The 8,518-nt window shown below is 32.3% G+C and overlaps 1 long non-coding RNA gene across 1 annotated transcript; it reads left to right on the plus strand.

Moving 5' to 3' along the window:
* Positions 1-8,518, plus strand: LOC127723316 (uncharacterized). Its single transcript, XR_007991995.1, has 2 exons — positions 1-886; positions 8,416-8,518. It is a non-coding gene; the product is annotated as an uncharacterized LOC127723316 (long non-coding RNA).

An 8,518-nucleotide genomic window follows, 5' to 3' on the forward strand; every position in this document is an offset into this window, starting at 1 on the left:
TTGGTTGACATATGACCTTGAAAAATGTCAACCGGAAGTGACCTTGAGTGAACCAGAAGTAGTCATTTTTGCACTTATTTCATGTAGAAGTACATAGAAACCATATATTTTTTGAATGGTCATACATTAATCTATCATTTGAGACAGGAAGTGATATTTTATAAACCGGAAGTAGCATATTATCTCCCTTATTACAGGCATAAGTATATATAAACCATATATTTTTGGAATCAGTGTGAATAAAGCTATCATATGAGACCGGAAGTGACATTTTCTAAACCGGAAGTTGACAATTATCTCCCTTATTTCAGGCAAAAGTCTATAGAAACCATATGTTTATTGAATCAGTATGAAGAAACCTTTGATTGGACGCTAATAGTAGCTTTGAGTAAACCAGAATTAGCTTCTCATCAATTATTTAGAAAATTGATGTGGAAAGACCTTCAATTGTTCTTTGAACAATTGGTTTTTAATTATTATTATTATTTTTTTTTTTTTTCCGCCAACTTTTGAAATATTTGTTTCGCAATATGTCACTTAGATATTTCTCATATTGTATCATATAGTTTATGCGCTTTTAAATTTCACCCTGCTAAGCTGAACAACTATCTTTGTAAGAGTTATCTCCCTATTCACTGTTTATCAAGTGTGTGCATCTCCTTCGTAACAAAAAAAGATATTGACAAAATTCTTTTTCTAAATTGTTCGTTACATCCTCAGGAATGTTTGGCTAATTTGGATCGAAGCGATTCGATGAAATTTTATAGGAGTTATCTACCTTTATCAAATAAATTTGTCGTTATGTTTTTGTTACTCATAAACTGTAAGCCGTATAAACCTATAGTCTTTTTATTTAAGGTCCTTGGATCCTAACTTCGAAAATGAGGTCAAGGTCAAAGGTCAAGGTCATGTTCTGAATTTTGTCTTTTGCTTGTTTTTGCATTTTCTCTTATATTTTTAATGTTATATATTAAAGAACAAGTGCAAAATGTTTGTTATATTGTGATGAAGATATGATACATTTGGTCTGAGACAATCCAGCGACATCTTATTGGAGTTATTGCCCCTGAAAAGTTTTTTTTAAGGTAAATTGATAATTACTTCATATTGGTACATGATAAAGCCATAAGATCTTTTGCAAAATGTTGGGTGACATATGACCTTGAAAAATGTCAACCGGAAGTGACCTTGAATGAACCGGAAGTAGTCATTTTTGCAGTTATTTCATGTAGAAGTACATAAAAACCATATATTTTTTGAATGTCATACATTTATCTATCATTTGTGACCGGAAGTGATATCTTATAAACCAGAAGTAGCATATTATCTCATTTTTACAGGCAAAAGTATATATAAACCATATCTTTTTTGAATCAGTGTAAATAAACCTATCATATGAGACCGAAAGTGACATTTTCTAAACCGGAAGTAGCCAATTTTCTCTCGTTTTACAGGCAAAAGTATATATAAACCATATATTTTTGGAATCAGTGTAAATAAATCTATCATATGAGACCGGAAGTGACATTTTCTAAACCGGATGTAGCCAATTATCTCCCTTTTTACAGGTAAAAGTATATATAAACCATATATTTTTGGAATCAGTGCAAATAAAGCTATCATATGAGACCGGAAGTGACATTTTCTAAACCGGATGTTGACAATTATCTCCCTTATTTCAGGCAAAAGTCTATAGAAACCATGTTTATTGAATCAGTATGAAGAAACCTATGATTGGACGCCAATAGTAGCTTTGAGTAAACCAGAATTATCTTCTCATCAATTATTTAGAAAATTTATGTGGAAAGACCTTCAATTGTTCTTTGAACAATTGGTTTTTAATTATTATTATTATAATTATTATTTTTTTTTTCTTCCGCCAAATTTTGTTCTTGCGATAAATATTTGTTTCGCAATATGTCGCTTAGATATTTCTCATATTGTATCGTATAGTTTATGCGCTTTTAAAATTTACCCTGCTAAGACGAACAATTATCTTTGTAAGAGTTATCTCCCTATTCACTGTTTATCAAGTGTGTGCATCTCCTTCGTAACAAAAAAAGATATCGACAAAATTCTTTTTCTAAATTGTTCGTTAAATCCTCAGGAATTTTTGGCTAATTTGAATCGAAGCGATTCGATGAAATTTTATAGGAGTTATCTACCTTTACCAAAAAAATTTGTCGGTATGTTTTTTTAACTCATAAACCTTTAACCGTATAACCCTGGAATGTTTTTATTTGAGGCCCCTAGGTCCTAACTTAGAATATGAAGTCAAGGTCAAAGGTCAAGGTCAAGTTCTAAATTTTGACTTTTCCTTGTTTTTGCATTTTCTCAAACACTTTTAAAGATATATATAAAAGAACAAGTGCAAAATGTTTGCTTTATTGTAATGAAGATATGTTACATTTTGTTTGAAACAATCTAATGGCATCTTATAGAAGTTAGTGCCCCTGAAATATCTAATTATAAGGTTAATTGATTATTACTTCATCTTGGTTCATTATAAAGCCATATGACCTGTTACAATGTCAACCGGAAGTGACCTTGAGAAAACCGGAAGTAGCCTTTTTCGCACTTTTTTCATGGAAAAGTACTCAGAATCCATATATTTTGTAATATAACTACATAAACTTATCACCAAAGACCAGAAGTGACTTTCGATAAACCGGAAGTGGCCAATTATCTTCTGTTTTACATGCAAAAGTATATAGAAACTATATATTTTTGGAATCAGTGTAAACGAAGCTATCAAATGAGACCGGAAGTGACGTTTAATTCACCGGAAGTAGCACATTATCTCTCTTATTTTACTCAAAAGTATATAGAAACAATTCATTTATCGCATCAGTTTGAAGAAACTTATGATTGGAATCCAATTTTAACTTTGAGTAAACCGGAACTAGCTTCTTTTCAATAACTTTGAAAATTTATGTGGAAAGACCTTCAATTGTTCTCTGAACAATTGGTTTTTAATTTTTTTTTTCTTCCGCCAAATTTTGTTCTTGCGATAAATTATTGTTTCGCAAGATGTCACTTAGATGTTTCGTATATGATATCGAACAGTTTATGCGCCTTTGAAATTGACCCTGCTGGACCGAATACTTTTCTTTGTAGGAGTTATCTCGCCGAACACTGTTTTCCTTGTGCGTGCATCTCCTCCGTAACCGTAAAAAAAGCGACAAATTTATTTTACCAAATTGCTCGTTATATCCTCAGGATGTTTTGTCCAATTTTGACCAAAGCGATACGTAAACTCCATATGAGAGTTATTTCCCCTTCTGTATTTGACATAAGGGATATATAAATGTATAGCATGAATGTTAAGTGAAAGAGACCTAAAGTATATTGATTTAAATTCCTAAGTTCATTTAAATGAAATTGAGGCCAAGGTCAAAGGTCAAGGTCATATTCAAAATTTTGACTTTTCCTTGTTATTTGATCTCCTCTGTCACTTTTAAAATTACAAATTAAAGAACTAGTGCAAAATGTTTGCTTAATTGTGATTAAGATATGATACATTTGGTCTGAAACAATCCAGTGATATCTTATAGGAGTTATTGTCCCTGAAATAATTCAATTTAAGGTTAATTGATTATTACTCCAACTTGGTACATGATAAAGCCATAGGATCTTTTGCAAACTGTTGGTTGACATATGACCTTGAAAAAAGTAAACCGAAAGTGATCTTGAGTGAACCGGAAGTAGTATTTTTTGCCCTTATTTCATGGAAAAGTACCTAGAAACCATATATTTTTTGAATGATCATAGGTTAACCTAGACCGGAAGTGACATTTTATCTACCGGAAGTAGCATATTATCTTCCTTATTACAGGCATAAGTATATACAAACTATATATTTTTGGAATCAGTGTGAATAAAGCTATTATATGAGACATGACGTGACATTTTCTAAACCGGAAGTTAGCAATTATCTCCCTTATTTCAGGCAAAAGTATATAGAAACCATTTATTTATTGAATCAGTATAAAGAAATCTATACTTTGACGCTATTAATATCTTTGAGTAAACCAGAAGTAGCTTTCTATCAATTATTTAGAAAATTTATGTGGAAAGACCTTCAATTGTTCTTTGGTTTTTAATTATTATTATTATTCTTTCACCTAATTTTGTTCTGCAGTTTTTTTGGAGCCAATGGAACCAATCTTAATGATAATTAACGATAATGAGGAACACAAAATTTCGGGTTGCAGTAGGTCTTAAGAACATTAAAAATGGCTGTCGTTACCATGGAAACGGAACAAATGTAAAAAAATCCAGTTTTTGGTTCTGGTGAATTATTTGGAGATGCTTAAACTTAGAATCATTATATTTTAATACCATTTAGGTGCCCACTTTATACTGGTTTTGGATGATTTTTGCAATCATTGGAACTACTATGTTGCCATGGAAACTACATCAAAAATTTTAAAAATATAAAAATGCTCAAAATTTTTTGAAACTTCACAGTAACGATGAGCAACATTGGTAGATGTGGAATTTGGCGTTAGAATTTCCAAAATGTCTGCCGTTACCATGGAAACAATGCAAAAAGGTCAAAATGATTCAAAAACTTCAGGATTTGGTGAATAATTTCGGTATGCTTTAACTTCAAATCATCAATTTTTTATACAATATAGTTGCCCATTATATACAGGTGTTGAATGATTTTGACAATCATTGGAACTACTATGTTACCATGGATACAGGAGCAAAAATTTCAAAAATTTCAGAATGCTTCAAACTTAATAAAACTTTACAATAATGTTGACTGTCATGTGTGGAAGCAGCAATTGGCGTTGGAATTTCAAAAATTGCTGCCGTTACCATGGAAACAAGGCAAAAAAGGAAAGTTATGCGTAAAATTTGTAAATCCACTAAATGTTCTAAAAAATTACAGAAAGATGTATAGCCATCAGTATATATGTGCATTCACTGTCTAAAATTTTGAAACTGGCTGCAATCTAGTGACAATGGGGGAAGGGTGACATCCGCTATTGCTTGCTAGGCAAATCTAGTTATTATTATTCTTCCACCTAATTTTGTCCGGGAGTTTTCTCAGAGCCAAAGGAACCAATCTTAATGGTTGTTCACTATAACAAGGAACCCTGACTTTCGGGTTGCAGTGCAACTTTGGAACTAAAAAATGGCTGCCATCACCATGGAAACTGAAAAAAGGTGAAAAAATTAAATTTTAGGGTTTGGTGAATTATTTGGGTATGCCTAAACTTAAAATCATTAAATTTTGATACAATGTAGTTGTCCATTATATACAGGTTTTGGATGATTTTGACAATGATTGGTACTACTATGTTGCCATGGAAACTGCAGCAAAATTTTCAAAAATTTCAAAATGCTTCAAACTTTATGAAACCTCACAGTAATGATAAGCAACATTTGTAGACGTGGCGTTTGGCATTGGAATTTCCAAAATGGCTGCCGTTACCATGGAAACAATGCAAAAAAAGTCAAAATGTGAAATTTTTAAAAATGCTTCAAATTTTCCGAAAATTTACAGAAAGATGTATTGCCATGCATATGTGTGCATTCTATGTTTAAAGTTTTTGAAATGGGTGCCACTTAGTGGCAATGGGGGGAAGGGTGACATCCGCTATTGCTTGCACTGGCAAGTCTAGTTATTTTTATTCTTCCACACATTTTGTCCATGCTATTTCTCGGGATTGGTCAGACCCATGTTGATGGAACTATACCATAATATGAACCGCCATGTGAAGTTGTGCAAGAGACATTGGAATGGTTCAAAGTGGCCGCCGTTACCATGGAAACTGCAAAAATGTCAAAAAAGATTAAAATTCTAAATCTTTTGTTATAAGAGGCAACCTCATGAAAGTTTATGTAAATGTTGGCAGTGGTGCCCTGAGGTACCAACAGTATTTGGAATTTTCAAAATGGCTGCCATTGCCATAGAAACTGGAGAAAAGTGTAACATAAGGGAAAACATCAAAGCAGCATTTTCTTAAGGAATATAAGATCAAACCGAAACAAATTTCATGAATATATAACATGGCATATTAGTCAATGTTGTTGGAATTTTCGAAATGGACACCGTTACCATGGAAACTGCAAAAATGTCAAAAAAGATTAAAATTCTAAATCTTTTGTTATAAGAGGCAACCTCATGAAAGTTTATGTAAATGTTGGCAGTGGTGCCCTGAGGTACCAACAGTATTTGGAATTTTCAAAATGGCTGCCATTGCCATAGAAACTGGAGAAAAGTGTAACATAAGGGAAAACATCAAAGCAGCATTTTCTTAAGGAATATAAGATCAAACCGAAACAAATTTCATGAATATATAACATGGCATATTAGTCAATGTTGTTGGAATTTTCGAAATGGACACCGTTACCATGGAAACAGCAAAAATGTCCAAAAATCTCAAAATGCTCCAAACTTAATGAAACTCATTATAAATGGTAAATGGTAAGTAAAGATAAGACTTTGGAATTCCAAAATGGCCGCCGTTGCCATGGAAACTGCAAAAATGTGAAAAATTGAAAAATGCTCCAAACTTTCTGAAAATTTACAAACAAATATGTCATGTATGTTGTGATGTATTTATGGGACTATTTTAAATTTTCAGAATGGCAGCAGTTTAGTGGCAATGTTGGAAGGGTGCCATCCGCCATTGCTTGCAATGGCAAATCTAGTTATGGCACTTTTCTGTGGAAAGACCTATTGGTTTTCTTCTGATTATTTTTTTTTCTCCCGCCAAATTTTGTTCTTGCGATAAAATTTTGTTTCGCAAGATGTGGCTTAGATGTTTCGTATATGATATCGAACAGTTTCTGCGCCTTTGTATTTGACCCTGCTTAACCGAATACTTTTCTTTGTAGGAGTTATCTCCCTGAACACTGTTTTCCTTGTGCATGCATCTCCTCCGTAACCGTATAAGAAAGCGACAAATTTATTTTACCAAATTGCTCGTTATATCCTCAGGATGTTTTGTCCAATTTTGACAGAAGCGATACGTAAACTCCATATGAGAGTTATATCCCCTTCTGTATTTGACATAAGGGATATATAAATGTATAGCATGAATGGTAAGTGATAGATACCTAAGGTATATTGATTTGAGTTCCTTGGTTCATTTAAATGAAATTGAGGCCAAGGTCAAAGGTCAAGGTCATATTCTAAATTTTGACTTTTCCTTGTTATTTGATCTCCTCTGTCACTTTTAAAATAACAAATTAAAGAACTAGTGCAAAATGTTTGCTTAATTGTGATTAAGATATGATACATTTGGTCTGAAACAATCCAATGATATCTAATAGGAGTTATTGTCCCCGAAATGATTCAATTTAAGGTTAATTGATTATTACTCCAACTTGGTACATGATAAAGCCATAGGGTCTTTTGCAAACTGTTGGTTGACATATGACCTTGAAAAAAGTAAACCGGAAGTGAACTTGAGTGAACCGGAAGTAGTATTTTTTGCACTTATTTCATGGAAAAGTACTTAGAAACCATATATTTTTTGAATGATCATAGGTTAACCTATCATTTGAGACCGGAATTAGTCAAGGTCGTTAAAAACTTCCATTTGTGAGACCGGAATGGACATTTTATAAACCAGAAGTAGCATATTATCTTCCTTTTCACAGGCATAAGTATATACAAACTATATATTTTTGGAATCAGTGTGAATAAAGCGATCATATGAGACCGGAAGTGACATTTTCTTAACCGGAAGTTGGCAATTATCTCCCTTATTTCAGGCAAAAGTATATAGAAACCATTTATTTATTGAATCAGTATGAAGAAATCTATACTTTAACGCTATTAATAACTTTGAGTAAACCAGAAGTAGCTTCCTATCAATTATTTAGAAAATTGATGTGGAAAGACCTTCAATTGTTCTTTGAACAATTGGTTTTTAATTAGGTCTTTCCACTTTTCTGTGGAAAGACCTATTGTATTTGTTCTGATTATTAGGTCTTTCCACTTTTCTGTGGAAAGACCTATTGTATTTCTTCTTCTGATTATTATTATTATTATTTTTTTTTTTCCCGCCAACTTTTGAAATTTTTGTTTCGCAATATGTCGCTTAGATATTTCTCATATTGTATCGTATAGTTTATGCGCTTTTAAATTTCACCCTGCTAAGCCGAACAATTATCTTTGGAAGAGTTATCTCCCTATTCACTGTTTATCAAGTGTGTGCATCTCCTTCGTAACAAAAAAAGATATCGACAAAATTCTTTTTCTAAATTGTTCGTTAGATCCTCAGGAATTTTTGGCTAATTTGGATCGAAGCGATTCGATGAAATTTTATAGGAGTTATCTACCTTTATCAAATAAATTTGTCGTTATGTTTTTGTTACTCATAAACTGTAAGCCGACTAAACCTATAGTTTTTTTATTTGAGGTCCTTACATCCTAACTTCGAAAATGAGGTCAAGGTCAAAGGTCAAGGTCATGTTCTGAATTTTGTCTTTTGCTTGTTTTTGCATTTTCTCCGATATTTTTAATGTTATATATTAAAGAACAAGTGCAAAA

This window comes from Mytilus californianus, unplaced genomic scaffold (assembly GCF_021869535.1).
Source record: "Mytilus californianus isolate M0D057914Y unplaced genomic scaffold, xbMytCali1.0.p SCAF_1, whole genome shotgun sequence".
NCBI classification, from domain to species: domain Eukaryota; kingdom Metazoa; phylum Mollusca; class Bivalvia; order Mytilida; family Mytilidae; genus Mytilus; species Mytilus californianus.